Source organism: Eubalaena glacialis, chromosome 14 (assembly GCF_028564815.1).
Source record: "Eubalaena glacialis isolate mEubGla1 chromosome 14, mEubGla1.1.hap2.+ XY, whole genome shotgun sequence".
NCBI lineage: Eukaryota > Metazoa > Chordata > Mammalia > Artiodactyla > Balaenidae > Eubalaena > Eubalaena glacialis.
Genome location: NC_083729.1, coordinates 36,867,285 through 36,886,757, shown reverse-complemented (window position 1 = coordinate 36,886,757; position 19,473 = coordinate 36,867,285). Strand labels below are relative to the sequence as shown.

General features: G+C 37.9%; 1 protein-coding gene across 3 annotated transcripts in view; it reads right to left on the bottom strand.

Annotated features, from left to right (window-relative positions):
* PPM1B (protein phosphatase, Mg2+/Mn2+ dependent 1B) overlaps positions 1-19,258 on the bottom strand; it is a 78,865-nt gene extending 59,607 nt beyond the window's left edge. For all 3 annotated transcript variants that reach the window (XM_061211302.1, XM_061211301.1, XM_061211303.1), the window contains exon 1: positions 18,833-19,258. The gene's annotated coding sequence lies outside the window, so the exon portion shown is untranslated. The remainder of the gene's footprint in view (positions 1-18,832) is intronic.
* Positions 19,259-19,473: the final 215 nt, after the last annotated feature.

The following is a 19,473-nucleotide window of genomic DNA, read 5'->3' as shown; positions in this document are numbered from 1 at the left end:
TACTACAAAGATACCGTAATCAAGACAGTATGGTACTGGCACAAAAACAGAAATATAGATCAATGGAACACGATAGAAAGCCCAGAGATAAACCCACGCACATATGGTCACCTTATTTTTGATAAAGGAGGCAAGAATATACAACGGAGAAAAGACAGTCTCTTCAGTAAGTGGTGCTGGGAAAACTAGACAGCTACACGTAAAAGAATGAAATTAGAACACTCCCTAACACCATACACAAAAATAAACTCAAAATGGATTAAAGACCTAAATGTAAGGCCAGACACTATAAAACTCTTAGAGGAAAACACAGGCAGAACACTCTATGACATAAATCACAGCAAGATCCTTTTTGACCCACCTCCTAGAGAAATGGAAATAAAAACAGAAATAAACAGATGGGACCTAATGAAACTTAAAAGCTTTTGCACAGCAAAGGAAACCATAAACAAGACCAAAAGACAACGCTCAGAAAGGGAGAAAATATTTGCAAATGAAGCAACTGAAAAAGAACTAATTTCCAAACTTTACAAGGAGCTCATGCAGCTCAATATCAAAAAAACAAACAACCCAATCCAAAAACGATCAGAAGACCTAAACAGACATTTCTCCAAAGAAGATATACAGATTGTCAACAAACACATGAAAGAATGCTCAACATCACTAATTATTAGAGAAATGCAAATCAAAACTACAATGAGGTATCACCTCACACCAGTCAGAATAGACATCATCAAAAAATCTACAAACAATAAATGCTGGAGAGGGTGTGGAGAAAAGGGAACCCTTTTGCACTGTTGGTGGGAATGTAAATTGATACAGCCACTATGGAGAACAGTATGGAGGTGCCTTAAAAAAATAAAAATAGAACTACCATACGACCCAGCAACCCCACTACTGGGCATATACCCTGAGAAAACTGTAATTCAAAAAGAGTCATGTACCGCAATGTTCACTGCAGCTCTATTTACAACAGCCAGGATATGGAAGCAACCTAAGCGTCCATCAACAGACGAATGGATAAAGAAGATGTGGCACATATATACAATGGAATATTACTCAGCCATAAAAGAAAAGAAACGAAATTGAGTTATTTGTAGTGAGGTGGATGGACCTAGAGTCTGTCATACAGAGTGAAGTAAGTCAGAAAGAGAAAAACAAATACCGTATGCTAACACACATATATCGAATCTAAAAAAAAAAAAAGGTTATGAAGAACCTAGGGGCAGGACAGGAATAAAGATGCAGATGTAGAGAATGGACTTGAGGAGACAGGGAGGGGGAAGGGTAAGCTGAGATGTAGTGAGAGAGTGGCATGGACTTACATATACTACCAAATGTAAAATAGATAGCTAGTGGGAAGCAGCTGCATAGCACAGGGAGATCAGCTCGGTGCTTTGTGACCACCTAGAGGGGTGGGGTAGGGAGGGTGGGAGGGAGACACAAGAGGGAGTGGATAATGGGATATATGTATATGTATAGCTGATTCACTTTGTTATAAAGCAGAAACTAACACACCATTGTAAAGCAATTATACTCCAATAAAGATGTTAAAAAAATAAAAATAAAAAAACCCACAAAGCTTATTGCCTGGGACTTGTGAGTCACACAGTATTAATACCAATCCAGAGCCTTAAAAAACATATTCTTTCACAAATATCTGCATCAAATCCTAAACACTAGTCTCTGAATAAGAAGCAAAGGAAGAATACTCTTCCCCCCTCACTAAACGCAACATTTGGCTCTCATCCTTCCTTCCAATTCTTAATGCTTTCAGAATTAAATCAAAAGTTCTCTCTGCCTCCAAATCAACTCTGGTGAATTGTTATATGAGTGGCATTTGTTTAAGATTTTTGAAATAATAGTAGATATGGAAAGTTCAAAAGGGTCTGAATAATTGTTAAATTGATAGTTTTAACAGTTTTCATTATAGTTGGGTAATTAGGCATTGACTACACCCAGCTCCAGTAATAAAGAGATGTTACTGATGAGGATATGCTGCGTAGTTTTAAGAATCTCCCCAAATTTGGAAACTATAGCTCTAGATTAGATTATGAAAACAATTCAGTAAGTCAAATTTTGTGAAATTAATTTATGATAAGTGAAGTTCACCATATAAGAGAATAACTTAGACTTCTTGTTCTAACTCAAAAACATAGCTAGAAATTTCTCAAAAGCATAGCTAGAAATTTCAAATTTGGGGCAACAGTACCAGTTCTTAATCCCTCCCATAGTCCTTCAGTAAGGAAAAAGTAGGTCATAAAATGGAAACAGCTTTGGTGACAGTGGCATTTCGTTTTAGCTGCCAATTTAATGAGAAAACAAAAACCTATCACTTTCGAAATGTATAGTGTACTCTAAAAATTAGACTACATGCATATCTGAACTGTGAAGAATATGCATTCAGGCTTTGTCAGATTTTCATCAAAGTGACAGCAATGCTCTATGCCAGAAAACAATGATACTTTAAGATATGCAAAGAAATGTTTCTCACAGATTTTACATACAGAAAAACTGATTTTCAAGTACTAGAGTATAAACAAACTCTTATGAACATGCAAGAACTCAGGAAATATTGTTCCCGTGAGGCCTTCCAGGGGAACCTGATTTGAGACAGTGACATAAGCACGTGAGGATGAGGAAGAGAAAGAGGAGAAAGGGTCTCCTGAAGGCACAGAGCCAGACTGTTGCATGAAAGACCTTAGGAATGACAGAAACCTCATTCCCAACGGCCATCGTGACCAGATCCATGAAGCACTGCCTGCCATCATGAGCTATCAAAAGCTAGAAATGCCAGATTCTTTGGTATCAAAGGTACACTTATTATGAGTCACAGGATCTGCAGAAACCCCAAGTCATGCCCTCTCTTTTAAATTACCACTCCCCCCTCAAGACTTCTTTTCTTACATTAAAAAAAAAAAAAAACAAAAAGGTATGGGCATTAAAACGAAGTAAACTTGAATTCAAATGCCAGCTCAACCACTTACTGTGTCACCCTGACCTAATTATTTAATTTCCTCAAAGCCATGATGTATTCATCTAAGAGATAGGAGTAATAAAAGCATCTATATCACAGAGCAGTTGTAGTAACTGAACAAGACAGTGCAGGTTTACTGCATAGGTCAGTGTCCGGCATAAAGTAAGTGCTTTAAAAGTATTACCTATTATTATCATTATAATCCACAAATCATACCTTAGTCTATCATAAGCAACATAATACATAAAAATCAGATATATTCAAATAGCAAAAAAAAAGTACACTTTATGTCCCAGATCAACTATTCATATATAAACTGACATTAGAAAATATCTGATATTTAAGAGGATGATTGTCCTATGGATAATGTATTGAACTCTCAAGTTTTTCCAACTAGGCAAAACTATACTATTTAAATATTCTTTAAAAGCTTTTTTCATTTCTGAAATCCTTTCAATGACTTCTGAAACCAGCAAACCAGAAAAAAGTTTTTAATAAACTAGATATTATCAGACCACTTTAGTTGATTTTATATATATACATGTTTACTTATATTCCCAATATAGTAAAACCACTGCATCTGTCTGAATTACCTTCTCATATGTATAACTCCCTATTAGGACACATGAAGAGGTAACACCAGTGTTAGACAGCTTTACTGTCAAAAAACAGGTCACTTCACTACGAAAATCTCAGATTAGAGTCCAATACATAAAGTTCCATTCTGCTGCCCAACTTGTCCTTGTTGCTGAAGACCCCGGCTGCTGTTGTTTTACGTATGATAAAATGTACCCATTTTACATATACAGTTTGATGAGCTATGACAAACGGATACACTTGTGTAACCACCACCACCACAATATACAGAACATTTCTATCACTCCAAAAAGTTCCTCTGTGCCCCTTTGAGGATAATCTCCCCATCACCTCTAGACTTAGGCAAACACTCATCTGCTGTCAGAGTAGTTTTGCCTTTTCTAAAATTTCATGTACATAGAAGCATACAGTATGTACTCCTTTGTGTCTGGCTTTTTTCACTTAGCATAATGTTTCAGAGATCCATCCATGTTGTGTTTATCATTAGCTTGTTCCTTTTTATTGCTTCCATGGCTTTTGAAAATTTCCGGCCCTCACAGATTTGGAAGAAGGCTGAGGCAAAGCCCAAAGAAAGTAGTTTAGGCTGGTGTAAAGAACACATCACCAGCTACCTGCATGTGTCCATTAAAAGCTTGATATTATAAGGTAAAAGCATTTTCCCCCTTGACCCTAACACTGTATTTTTCAGCTCAAGCTGCTGAAATCAGAGGGAGTTCATGTCCTTCCTGTATTTGACTACCTGGATGATGAAACAAGGGCTAAAGGTAGCTTGGACTTTGTCACGATTTTATGCTTGTTCATTTTACTACAAGACTGACTTCATACATATTGACAGAAATGACCTTTCTTAACTTCAGCAAAGCAGCTCAGGAATAAAATAACTGCTCTTCCTAATCCCAAGAGTTTTTCAATTAGCAATGACAAAAAATAAGTTCAGGGCTACGTGATTTTACTTCTGGTTGTTCTTTGTCCTCTTCTCCATCCTAAATAAATGACTCCAGATTATAAAAAGCAAGTAAAAAAAAAAAAAAAATCAGAGAGCAAAGGTTTCATGAAGCTTTTGGAAAAAATTTTATTTGCAGGTTTGATTATCTAATCATTTTAGTGCTATGTTTATAAGAAGTTAGTGAAGTGGAACAGAACATGACTCTAAAGTACAGTCATAATCCTAATATTCACCAAAGTGAATTTACTTTACCCTGGAACATGGTCATAGTATGAACAACTTACCTAGAATGTTTCATATAGAGAATATTTTCTCAAGATATAATATATAACCATTATCAGGGCTTCCCTGGTGACGCAGTGGTTAAGAATCCGCCTGCCAATGCAGGGGACACAGGTTCGAGCTCTGGTCCAGGAAGATCCCACATGCTGCAGACCAACTAAGCCCATGTGCCACAATTACTGAGCCTGAGCTCTAGAGCCTGCATGCCACAACTACTGAGCCCGCGTGCCTAGAGCCTGTGCTCCGCAACAAGAGAAGCCACTGCAATGAGAAGCCTGCGCACCGCAACGAAGAGTAGCCTCCGCTCACCACTAGAGAAAGCCCACACGCAGCAACGAAGACCCAACGCAGTCAAAAATCACAAACAAATTTATAAGAAAAAGATATAATATATAACCATATCAGTACAAAAATCCCCAATATTCCTGGCAAAACAACTCAAACACTGATGTTTTGCTTGGTAGAATCGGCTCCTGCTTAAAAAAATTAGCTCATATATCAGTCTGGTCCTAAAAAGGAGGCTTCTCAAGACAAGATACTTTGTGGCACTTCACACTACTGATAATTCCTCCCTTCCTGAAACTCTTGACACTTCTGCTGACTTTCAAAACACTGGAATTCAAAACACTTACAATCATTCATGTTCATACTTTTTCCTTCAGCCTCCTAAATTCAAGAGGGAAGTGGGCCCCCCAAAACAGTAATTAGCCTTCAACCCAAAACATAGTATCTGCCCTCTGATCCAATCTCATTGCGTCAACCATCACTTCTAGACTGACTTCTCAGATGACTTTTAGTCTAGATTTTAATCATTAAGCTTGGCTGCTGTACATAGCTCTTCAAACATAACATAACCAAAATCTTCACCTCTGCCCTCAAACCACCTTCATATCCTAATCTAACTACTATTTGTATTAACTACCTGTTAATCTACCTATTTGTAATCTCTCTTTTAGTAACTTGGGCTGGAAACCATAAATCTTTTATATAAATCCAACCACTACACACCATGTCCCAACACATCTTCCATTTAAGTATCTCACTTATCCTCCATCATAATCTTGAGCCTTATGACCTGTTCTCTGGATTATCTAACAGCCTCCTAATTGGTCTCCCTGACTTCAATCTCCCCTTCCTTCAATCCACCTTACAGATTACCACCAACTTGATTTCCCTAAAACATACCTGTCTCCAAAAGATAAAGTTGCTTCCCACTCCCCAACTAAAATTGAGTACAAAATATCCAGTCTGGAACCTTCTTCTCTAAACTGCCCAGCCGAGGACTTACACAGGCCAAGTACATCATGCTCACTCCCACCTCACAATCTGCCCTATCTCTTTAATTAAGCTAACCAAATCATTCAACATGCCTATGAAATAACATCTCCTCCTTGATGCCTTCTCCAACCTTTCACCCCATCCTCTCACCACTCCTATACAATCATTCTTATTCCTTTTAACGTTTTCACCTTCCTTATCCCCTCACATCCTAACTTGTGACCTTGGCACCTAGCAAGTATTGAGTAAAATACACATTAAGTTAAAAAATACTTCTTCAAGAAAAGATATCCTGTCAGCCATTCCAACATTCACAAAAATATTATATTATATTGGCCAGGCAGTTCTGGATTTCCAGGAATTTTACTTTTTGCGTTTCACATTTAAAGCACCCAGACAATTATACCCACTTAACTGCAGACAGAGGACACACTAATGAATTTGTCACCTGGTTTGTTTCCAGATGCAGCATAAAGCATCCCCAACTGCCTACCTCAGTGGAGCCCTACAGCCCTTTTTGAAAACATCTTTGGCTCTAGGCCGGAATCCACTTCGCCTAGCTCTTCCTACGGGTCCTTGAAATTAGAGTTAAGGAAAGAAGAAGCAAGACTAAGCCCCGAGCAAAGGGAAGGAAAACAAATATACACAAAGGATTGTTTAAGTATAAAGCAATCACTGTGTCCCCCTTCTCTCCCTCATATAACCATTCAAGCATTATTCTTCCAAGCATTCACTTCAATCCAAATACTTTTGGAGTCATTTTAAAACTGGCTTTAGGTTAAAATGTTTACTGTGTCATTTTATAGAGACACTGTCTAATTAATCCTTAAAAACTCTTACACACGATTAACAAAAACACCAGCATTCTAATGGCAAAGTAAATCCATATCTATGCCTATAAGATTTGGTCATTAAGAAAAAAACAGGGACTTCCCTGGTGGTCCACTGGTAAAGAATCCGCCTTACAATGCAGGGGACACCGGTTCTATCGCTGGTCAGCAAACTAAGATCCCACATGCCGCGAGGCAACTAAGCCCACGCGGTGCCTCAACTCCAGAGCCCACACGCCCTGGAGCCTGCGCACCACCACTAGAGAAGAGAAAACCCGCATGCCCGAAACGAACGATCCCACCTGCCTCAACGAAGAACCCGCGTGCCCCGACACAGCCAAAAATAAATAAATAAAATTTTTAAAAAAAGAAAAAAACAAACAGGAAAATAGAAAATAGGGGAAATGATAATAGCAAATGCAGAAAAGGGGAAATTTAAATGGCCAATAAACATATGAGAATGTTCATCCTCACTAGTAATAGGAAAATGCAAAATTAAGGTCACAATAAAACATCATTTCTCTCTCATTACACTGAGGGGGGAAAAAGATTCTCAGTACCAAATGGAGACAAGGATACAGAGCTGTGCTGTCTGATACAGTAGCTACTAGCCACTTGTGACTAGTAAGAATGTGAAATGTGGCTAATGCAAACTGAGACTTGCTGTTAAATATAAAATACATGCCATATTTTGAAGATTTAATAGAAAAAAGAGAATGCAAAAATCTCACTGCTATTGTTTACATACCAAAATGACATTTTTGATATACTAAATACATCACTAAAATTAACTTCACCTTTTTTGTTAATGTAACTACAAGAAAATTTTAAGTTACATGTATGACCAACATTATATTTATATAGGACAGCACTGATATTGATATAGAGCAACAGGCACTTTTATATACCACTGGCCAGAGTATAAATTGGTACAGCCACTTTGGAGAGAATTTCAAAATATTTAGGTAGGTTGTAGGATAAGAATAACCTACAATTCAGCAGTTATACTCCTAACTTTGTGCTCTAGAGAAACTCTCACACATATATACAAAAAGATGTAAATGTTTCAGCACAATTGTATATAAATACAAAAATAATCCAAATGTTCATCCAAAGACACTAGACAAAATGTGTTATAATCACACAATGGGATACTATACAATACTATTTAAAAAGAGGAATAGATCAACAAGGAAAAAGTTTGCAGAAATGTTAAGTAAAAAAAGCTAATTGTATAAAAAAAACTCCATATATAATCATGCTCAGAAACTATAAACTATCTTAAAACAGTCCTATACGCTATTTACACACAGATACATACATGGAGATTGTATATGTGAGGGTAGGCACAAAATTCAAGACAGTGGGAAAGAAACGATGGTATCCAGGAAGATTACAGAAGGGCTTCAACTATACCGATAGTGTTCTATACCCTAAAATAAGCTGGGTAGTGGGTACTTCATGTTCTTTATTCTTTTTATGCCTGAAATATTTGTTTTTAACATATAATTTTATATACCATGTATAGCACTATAACTGGGTATACTTTATGGTTTGGGGGACATAAGCAAAAACTTCACAATTTTCATCATGTGAAGAGCAACCTTTATACCTTGAATAACATCAGGATGCAGGAGAGGCAACATTGAAACACCAATTATATAAACACCAATTTTATACCACTACTATCAACATAATGAGAAAAAGGGAAGAATACAAATCAGGGGTCAGCAAACTTATTCTTTAAAGAACCAAATAGTAAATATTCAGGGCTTTGCAGGGCCATATGGTTTCTGTCACAGCTACTCAACTCTGCCATAGTAGTGGGAAAGCAGCCAGACAGTATGCAAACAAATGAGCATGGCTGTGTTCCAATAAAACTTTATTTACAAAAACAGGCAGCAGACCAAATTTGGCCAGTGAGCTATGGTTTGGTAACCCCTGTCAAGATCCGTCTTTAAAAAAGAAATCAAGGGCTTCCCTGGTGGCGCAGTGGTTTAGAATCCGCCTGCCAATGCAGGGGACACGGGTTCAAGCCCTGGTCCGGGAAGATCCCACATGCCGCAGAGCAACTAAGCCTGTGCACCACAACTACTGAGCCCGCGTGCCACAACTGCCGAAGCCTGCGCGCCTGGAGCCTGTGCTCCGCAACAAGAGAAGCCATCGCAATGAGAAGCCCGCACACCGCAACGAAGAGTAGCCCCCACTCACCACAACTAGAGAAAGCCCGCGCGCAGCAACAAGACCCAACACAGCCAAAAAAATAAAATAAAATAAAAATAAAATAAATAAAATTCAAAAAGAAATCAATAAATCCATTAAATCAAAGTCTGAAGGAGAAATGGACTTCTATAGTAACAAAGTATGCCATGAATTAACCAGTAATCACAAAAGAGAAAATGTTTCTTGTCCATGGAGACATCTAGCAATCACCACCTTAACCCAGCGATCAAACTTAGTACCACGAATAGTGTGACGCAATCATTTTGTACCTCCTGATGTGATGTAATATGAAGCAGCATCACCTATGAAGTATCCTGGCCAAATGTTTAACCTGAATTCAACGCAGTCTTTAGTTAAGTTTTAAACAAGTTTCAAGAAACAATCAGACAAATTCTGAATACAGGACATTTTACAAAATAATTGGTCTCTCGAGAAAGTCATTTTTTAAAACTGGTGTTTAAATTTAAAAGAGAATTGAGACACAACAGCAAATGCAATGTAATGCAAGATCCTCACTGGACCTTGGTATGGAGGGGAAAAACTATATAAGACATCTGGATTGGGGATTACATGACTTCTGGGGATTAGATAATTGTGCTACATATGATAATATTTTAAGTATTGAGGAAAATGTCATTTTTTGGAGATTCATACTTAAGTATTTAGGGGTGAAGTGACATGATGTCTATATTTTATTTTTAAATGGTTCGGCAAGATTATGGATGAAGCAAATAGGGCAAAAATATAAAATACCATCGAATTTAGGTGGTGGCATATATGAACTCAATGTACTGTTACAATATTCCGTAGGATTAAAAATTTTCATAATAAAAATGCCAGAATGCAATGAGATTATATACTTATTAAATTTTTTTCATCAATCTCCTCCACAACTATTAGTCTTAAGTTTCCCTAAAAGCTCTCAAGGTCCTAAACTTTCCTAAAGTTCACAACCCTGATGTTTTTCCTTTTAAGCATCTGATTTATAAAAGTGAGAACAAGGCAATTACAAGGTAAAACAATCTAATTATACTGCCATTTGACTTTTATATATCTTATAAAGATTCTTAATATATAAAACATACTTATAATTCCTTTATAGCATTTTTACTTTTCACCTTGTATAATAATTCATATACACGTTTACTCCTTTGCTCATACCACACATGGCAGACTCAGATAATCTTTGTTCCCCAAAGTATCTAACACTAGCAGACAATATTTACTTACTAAATAAAAATTGAATAGCAGGAAATTTGTGTTCATACCTTTAACATGTTAAGCATCAAGTCCTTGAGAAGGAATGCAAACCTCCCTCCCCTCTTCTTACTCTCTATTCTCCTCCCCCTAAAAATACTGTTTTTATGGGAAAATTTATTCAGCAACTATTTATAGACTATAATACAGATACATGGATAAATCTGCACACAAAACTAACACAGTTGTTGTCCTTATGTTGCTTACACTTTGGTAGAAAATGACAATCTTAAAACAGAACTCTTAATTTAAGAGTCAAAAGGGCCTCAAGACATCAGATGGTCCAGCCCTCTGCCTTAACGCAAAAATATTACATTACAGATTAAAGCCACTAAATTGGAGAAAGAATAAGTGACTCACAAAGTCACAGGATCATTAAAAGGCTCAGTGGGAACCTCAAACAGGGTCTTCTGCCTCCTGGTTTACTATATATCATTTAGTATAGCTATAAGAGAAAGCACTCAAACGTTCCAAGGCTCTATGGTAATGACTTTACCTGGAATACCCCAACCCAACAATTTTATGAAATATCCTCACTTAACAAACAAGAACACTGAGGCTTAGAAACATTAAGTAACTTGCTTTAAATTACCCATCTACAGAGTGGTGGAAGAGGGATTCAAATCCAGGTAGTCTGACTTTAGAGTCTATGCTTCCAATCACCTTCCTCCTTTTGGAACTTTTTCCAGAAACATAACCCACTCCTAGTACAAAGGTTTCTTACACTTAATACACACATACAAACATACGCAACAAAACAGTGCCAAGCATCCTACAGCATTACCTAAAAGCATAGACTAGCAAAGATTCAGAAATACGTATCTAAATCTTTGGAAAAGACGCCTCATGCACATTTGTGAAACAGTAATTCTCACCTAGGTTTGTGGATATAGACCAGTTTTCATTCTTAGGTGACTAAGAAGAATTACAAATAACAGAGTTAAGGCCTAAAAACATACTCTTTTAATGTCGTCACTGTTTGGCCAGCACCTCTGACCATCGTTCAAGTATAATCCTGAAGCTACTGCTATCTAGCATCTCCCAAACTTTGTTAGACAAAATATCACACAACCAGTTAACCATCACACTTATTTTTACCTTGTTAGATCGTTTTCAGTCCTCTTAAAACCCAGGGTCAGTGTTATTCCAGCCAGCTCTCTATAATTAACTATGCATCTCTACTCCTTTATATTCAAAATACACCTTATGCCTGACTCCATAACTTGGCCATGTAATATATATCCGAACCAAAACAAAAGACCCACCTACATGAATTCCACTTTGTAGGATTGTCATAAAGTCTGAAAACATAGATATTATTTTAACATATTCTATAACATCAATAAACCATTTATTGTGTATGCATCTGTGTTTCCAGACCTGGTAGCCACCCTGTACTTAAATAAAAATCAAGGAAGCAAAGACAGAGGCAGAAAAAGCAACACAAATCAAAAGTACAACAGCAAATAACCTGAACTAAAATACAAACCTATCTCTGAGAAAAAGACTCAAGATGTAAGATAAGAGCAATAACATCCTAAATCATCACTTAATCCTTATAAGCCTCTACTTCCCTTATGAACTAGAGTTAGATTTTATAAAACAAAAACAAAATGAAAGTATAACTGAACTCTATTATGTATTGAGCTAAAAGTTACCATTTCACTTTCACATTTTGATTCAAAACACTCCAGAACAGCTCAACATAAAGAAGTTAAACTCAGTTTCCTTACATTTAGGACCTAGAACCACCAAAGCTTTAATTAAATTCTGAATCATATAAACAAACCCAATTATAAGAGATAATTTAAGAAATCAAGTAAGGTTGTTTTTGTTTTGTTTTTCCATCTAAAATACAGGCACTCAAAGATGCCCAAATGTTGAACAGCTTAATGAACCTGGTCTGAATTACAGTACTAAATTTAATATATTCAAAAGTTCAAGTTCTTTTGCACATCAGAGTTTTGATAAAAGTGATAAATACATTAAAAGTGAAACTAGAAATTTGAAGGCTTATTTGAGTGCTATAAAGGAGGTCTCTTAGGTCATGAATGGAACTAGTGTTCATTTTTATATTGGGGCACTGAAATAAACACAAGTTGATTTGCTTTAAAATAAAAAAATCGATCTCAATTCACTGCAGCAAGATCACATGAAACTCTGACTCAATGACTCACTAATGAAAGCAAAAGACCATTATGCATTAAAACAAAAACAAACATCAAAGATCTCTCATGCTTATCTTAAAAGTGTGCAATGTTTGTGTAAACTCAAGAAGAGCCATCTTTACCAAACTGGATCATCACTAGTAAAGCTAAAGAACAGAAAGTAGAAAACTAAGCACCTACTTCATCTCTAAGTGCAAGAGGACATCCTCATGCAGAAACTTACAATGCAGGAAGACAAAGACACAACTTCAAGTAATATACCACAACTACGGAATTAAGGGAAGCAGTGGCTATATACAGATCACTATGAGCACAATAAACCTAAGAGACAGATTGACTCCATCAGCTATCTTCAAGAGAATCGTCTTAAAACTAGAGACAAAATAGCAGTCACAAATCAGTGACAGTATTTCAGACACTACTGGCCAACCATTAATCTTTCAGCTATATTCGCAAAAGAAGAGAAACAACAGGGTCTTTTCCAAACACAAATAATAACATATATTTTATAGGTACATCCCAAGTTATTTAAACCAGACTTGTTAAAAGTCCTGTTTACCCTCCTCCCATTATCCCATCTTTTCTCCCATTCTCCTGTCCAAGAACTCCTCTATCCAAGGTTGGACAGTACATGGTGTTTCCCCCAGCTTCCCTCATGCCTAATGTAGGGATTTCTTTTTTTACCTTTGGCTCACATTTTAATCTTAGGTACAACAATATTTCCCCCTTCCTACTTCCTCTTTTCATATTCCAGTTTTTGTCCAGTTACAGAAAAACTCTTCTTCCCTCTCTCTTGTCAAAAATAGTATAGCTCTAATCATAGCTTCTCAGCAAAGTGTAGAAAACACCATACATGCCAAAACCCACTCATAATTAAGTCATCCACAAAGGGAGCAGAGTTGTAATGTAAATTAAGGAAGAGTTTGTTATCAGAACAGAAGATCTCCGAGGGCAGGGATTTTGTCTATTTTGTTGGGCCTCCTGCCTGGAATGGAACCTTGCATATTAGAAGGCACTCAGTGAATACAAGAATAATTGGGGGGTAAAAGGAGGGTAGCCCACAGACTAAATACTATTAAGCTCTACTGAATTTTTTACTTCTCAGTGGGTTGGTAGCCTAGAGAAGTAAAAGTAACAAGAAGCCTCTCATATCTAAACTTGATCTCCCACACATTCTATCATTTAGAGTTGCTTTGAGTTTAATTATTTCCTCTTTGTAAGAGACTAGGAAGGGCCACTTGTGTTCAATAGATAGCACCAGTTCCTTAACTCAGAGTTGACTGCTTTAATCAGAAGAGGGAAAAAGAAAAACTCTTTGCCAAAATAGCTTAAGCACCCATGAGTAATATGGACACTCCTAGATTCTCCTATTCATAAGAACATCTATTAACCATCCCTTTTCAAGGTTAGGAGTGCACTTATACATACCTACACCAAGAAAATGCAATTATACTTAAGAATCAGTGACATTACCCTCAAGCTTTTAAAAGTTCTTTGAAATCCTTCAGAACTTCACAAATCTACCAAACCTACTTCTTCTCAGGTATGTACTATCTATCAAACAAAATCTATACACTTGGCTTTTTTCTTATATAACAAACTTGATTATACCTAATAACATAACCACATCTGACAACAGTTTTCCATGAAATAAAAGGTTTTTCATGTTTCTTTCATACAAATGCATTTTCATTCACAGCCTATTTTGAAGTGGAGATCATTCTACATAGACAAAAAGCACGAGCAATACCAGACACAGGTCTTACCCTCCCTATATCACTACCAGTAATTGGCCCCATCTCTAAAAGTAAAACAAGTTCCTTAATATTAAATACAAGTCTTGCAATGTTTCTCTCTCATCTAAACTTCAGACCATGTTTTAGTAGATCTTCTTTTATTCAAAAGGATGCAAAACAAGTTTTCCAACTAGCATTATGTTTCTAAACTTTAAGATCTTTAATTTTCAAGAAATAAATCAATTTAAAGCCAATAAATATAATCTTGATATTTTAACATACTCCAAAAGAAAACTATGAATCCACTTTTAGCAAGTTACTATTAAACTACTTACTAAGTCATAAAAGCATTAAATTGGCAAACTATGCTTTAAATGTTACAAATCATGTTAAATGTCTAAATATATGAACAAGTTAAAATACTACAATTGATTGTTAAACTACTGGGTTCTTCAATAAGTTATTACAAAGGGTATCATATGTTAAGATATTGTAGATGTGGTCAGAAGTTAGCTGTAGTAAAAGAAAAAAAAATTTACTTGAGAAATTCTGTGTCATGGCTTACCATAATTCAGAGCAAAATGTTTACATCTGTCATTAACATTAAACTTAAGAGGAGAAATAAAACACTTAAAAACTTAAAAAAAAAAAAAAAGGTATGAACTACCACATGGTATTTGTTTCCTAGGTTGCTAGATGATACTAAAAACTAAATCTCAAAATCTTCGTAACATCTGAGAAATGAAACTACAGTAGATAGACTACACTTTTGGAAAGCTTTATATACCTTTATCAAGAATTCAGTGAAGACTTATTTTTATAACACTGATTCAACTACCTAATCAAATCACTCAAGTTAGTCTAAATGGTGGTGGTCTGGTCTGGGGACAAACCAGAGAGACAGAATGCTGAAAAGTGTAACTCAAGTCAAATCTAAACAAGGAGGTTAAATCACCTTAGAAATGTTTCATTTGAAAAAAAGATTCCAAAATGGCTAATCAGAGATATATGCATACTTAAATTAGTTTGAAAGATCAAAAGTTATTTTCTTTTAAATCTATGTTTTGATGTAAAGTATACCAACAAAGACAAGAATAAAAAACAGATTATGAACCCCATGTATCTTTTTCTTCACCTATACTTGTTAGATCAGCTGCTAGAAGCTGATGACAAGCTCTGTTATTTTATAAATTTTATGACAATCAAGCAAAAACTATAAAAATCAATATTCCCCAAATCGACACTATTTTACCTTCACTGTTTAGTTTGAGTACAGGATAGTGAGATGGGTAGTAATCCAGATTACACTTTTGGAGTTTTCTCAATTTCTAGGAATCTTACTCTTATCCCCAATTAGTCAATCATCCTAATCCACACAGAGTGTGAAAAAATCATCAAAAATCCATATTCCCCAGAATTCTCTTACCACTCATTGTAATTTTAACCTAAGTATTACTTAAATAAATTTTCCTATTAGAATTTTGGAACTTAAAAAAATTTTAACTCTTAGGACTCTGATACTTCAGTTGTTTCCCTACTAATTTTTGCTTAAAATCAGTGAACTGTGAAAGGCATATTTCACAAAAAAGTAAAACGCCATGTATATTTTAATAAGTTAATTTTATTCACCTTATTAATATCTTATGAAGGACTACTGTAGAGTTCTATTTTAGTTACTTTCTATGCTAGATAATGTCAAAAAATACTTTTAAATAATTACATATAATATACAAATATTCATATAATGTAGATAATATGTGTAACTACCAACACTGAGTATGGGGGGGAACATTCACTCCCAGTAGCACGTGCAATAAAAGAAATGTTTACCAATCCATCTACAAGGACATATTTGCAATCTTTCCACCACTGGCTCAGCCAGTTTTCAATGAAACTCCACAATCGCTAAACAATACTATGGCAAATTCTACTCTTCCAGGAATGCCAAGAGATAGTGTATCAGCGTCACATCAAGAGATAGTGTATCAGCATCACATTTTAATTCAAAAAACTCCATAATAAAATATACGTTATAAGAAAATAAACTTTCAACGACAGCCACTTTTTCTGACCTCGTCAACCTGTGAATGAGGCGTTCTTAGAAGCACAGATATTTTAGACACTATACCATTCCTTCAAATGATGTAATCTTAAGGGATTTGGTAATTACCTGTGAATTACTAACATAAGCTGACCTATCAGACAAACTGAAAAGGCTTTCACCTGTTCCTGGAGTCTTTATAGAAATCACACCCAGTATACGAAAACAGGTGTTGAAAGCTCTGATGGTCACGTCTCAGAGAATAATCACAACATGAACAAATCCAAAGGGTAATGTCCAAGAAACTGGGGAAATCTTAAGTAACAGGTATGAAAGATGAAATAAAAATACTATTCCATGCTGACAGTGCAACATAAACACTGCAGAAACTGTAGTAAGACTTTTTATGAGAGCAAAAATAAATGAAGAGGAGAAAACACAAACAACCATTTAAAAAAAAAAAAAGATAAAGAAGACACTGAGAGAAGGTAAGAAGCACAGTAAAAATCAGGATTATCCCTGAAAGAAAATCTGTTGACTAACAAGATCTGTTCTAAATACTAAATAAAAGTTCTATTGAAACAACCCATTGTCCATTCAAGAAGCCTACAAAATTATTCCTTTAAGAAATTACCATTTCAGGGCTTCCCTGGTGGCACAGTGGTTAAGAATCCACCTGCCAATGCAGGGGACACGGGTTCGAGCCCTGGTCTGGGAGGATCCCACATGCCGCGGAGCAACTAAGCCCGTGTGCCACAACTACTAAGCCTGAGCTCTAGAGCCCGCGAGCCACAACTACTGAGCCCACGTGCCACAACTTCTGAAGCCCACGTGCCTAGAGCCCCTGCTTCGCAACAAGAGAAGCCACCGCAATGAGAAGCCTGCGCACCGCAACGAAGAGTAGCCCCCGCTCGCCGCAACTAGAGAAAGCCCGTGGGCAGCAACAAAGACCCAACGCAGCCAAAAATAAATAAATAAATTTAAAAAAAAAGAAATTACCATTTTAATAGTAAAACTGCAACTATATCTTTTTAAAAGGCTATACACTTGGAAAAGACTACTATAATAATTAGAATAACTTGCCTCACCATTTATTTAGAAATGCTCTATTTAAAAGTAGGCCAACAATAGGAACTTTGCTATTGCACAACAGAGAAAGTAAATGAAATAATGTCTATTAACATTCAGTGTTGATAGCATGTTTCTCCATCTCCTAGAACATACTGATTTACGCTAACCTGAACAATTTACCACTTCTACATCCATGCAGTAGCTCAAATAAAATGAGTTCCTGTGTTAATCCCACAGTAAACCTCGGTAATTCTCACATCACAGGAGTTGTAAACGTTTGTTAACAGAAAAGGAATGTTTTTCCCCAAATAGCTACGTAACTCTTAAGACTACTCAAATTCCTAAATAATCCTTTTTACAAGACTCCCGCCAACTTTATTTTGATACGTTAAACGTGGAGCCTATTTTAAAAGGTATTTAACAGTGACTTCATCAAAACAGCTTCCTAGTTGTTCTCATAATGTCTTTTTTCTAAAGTTTTCAAGTTGTTTTTAAGCCAACTTGTATAGTGATGAATGTGAGCCGCTATCAAAACGCTTAAGAAGCATTCTGCCAAACAAGATGGGCAAATGTTCTAGATCTGCTCAATCTGACATTAGAGGTCATGCAACTTGAAAAATGAAATAACTATTTCCAACACTCATTGAGCCCTTCATTTTAAAAATAACTTCAGGGCTATTTCCACACTCTACACTTAATAATACAATTTCTTAAAAAGGATGTTAGGCTCGCTGAAATCAAAAACTGATCTGCCACTTAAAGCTGGTTAGTCTATTCTTAATGGGCCTCTGGTAGATTTGGGATACTGACGATAGCAGTTTCATTTAAGAACTTCACTAGTAAAAAGAATGACATCCGAAAAGGACTGCTGGGGAAGGCAGGGAAGAGAAGACCGGAGTCTCCTAAGAGAAAGAGAAACGATTTAAATAAAGTCGCTAAGGAGGAAGGAGGTGGTGAGACGCGTAGACAGAAGAGCGAGAAAGAAGATTTAACGAGGAAGTGAAATGGAGCGCAGAGGAGGGCAGAAGCTAATGAGGAAACAAATGGGAAAAGGTAGTGTTTTCAAACAGGCATGCACCAGGAAGGGACGAGTTACGGCCTGGAGTAGCCCCAGTGCTTTCAGGTGAAAGATGCTCGCAGAGAACAGGGACAAGCAGTTTACTTCCAGGCTTTGGAGCAAACTAAAATTCCCTGCCCCGAGCCTCTCCCAGCCTCGGCCGAGCGCGGAGGCGGCGGCTGGGGAAGGGGCCTAGCCAGGAGCCAGGCCCGGCGTTCCGCTCCTCTGGGCTTCGCGGCCGAGGGAAAGAGGCGAGGATTAGGCGGGGAGAGGTCCCGGCCGCAGCTCGGCGGCACCCCGAAAACGGTCCGGGGCCTCGGCGGTGTCCGCGAGCCGTTTCCCCTGCGGCGGGGCGCCCAGCGGCCTTACCTGGGGCGAGGGAGGGAGGCGAGGTCTAGGGCGTCCGCTCGCGCCCGCCGCAGAATCCCCCTGCTGCACTCAGCCCAGGCTTCCAACGGAGGCGCGACCCTGGCTCAGCCGCCGCTTCCCCCTCGGGGTCTTGGCCACCGCCTCCGCCGCCTCCGGGGCTGTTTACACCGTTGGGCCCCGCACGCCGCCGCCGCCGCCGCTGCCGCCTTCTCTCCACCCTAGCGCCGTTGCCGATTCGGCCGCCGCCACCTCCTCCGCCGCAGCCTCGTCTCTCTGGAGCATCTTCCAGCCACCGAACCCTGAGAAACAGAGACTCCAGCCGCGCCGGCAGGAAACTCCCCCGCAACTGCTAGGGGGACGAAGCGGTCAGAGCACCGGCGGCTTTTCCGCCATTGAGCAGCAGCCGCTCGGCTCCTTCTGCAACCCCCCTCCCGCACCCTGTCCTTCCCCGCCCCTCGGCGAGCCCCGCCCCCAGCTCCCACCCATTGGGACGCCGCGCGGTATCTCGCTGTACCCGGTTTGCTGGACGGCCCGTCAATCACCGCCTTCCCTCCCAGTCCCGCAGCCCCTGTGCCGCCGTCCTTAGTTTTCCCCGCCCACAATGCCCCGCCTCTGGGTTCCTAATTTCCCATTGGGCATCA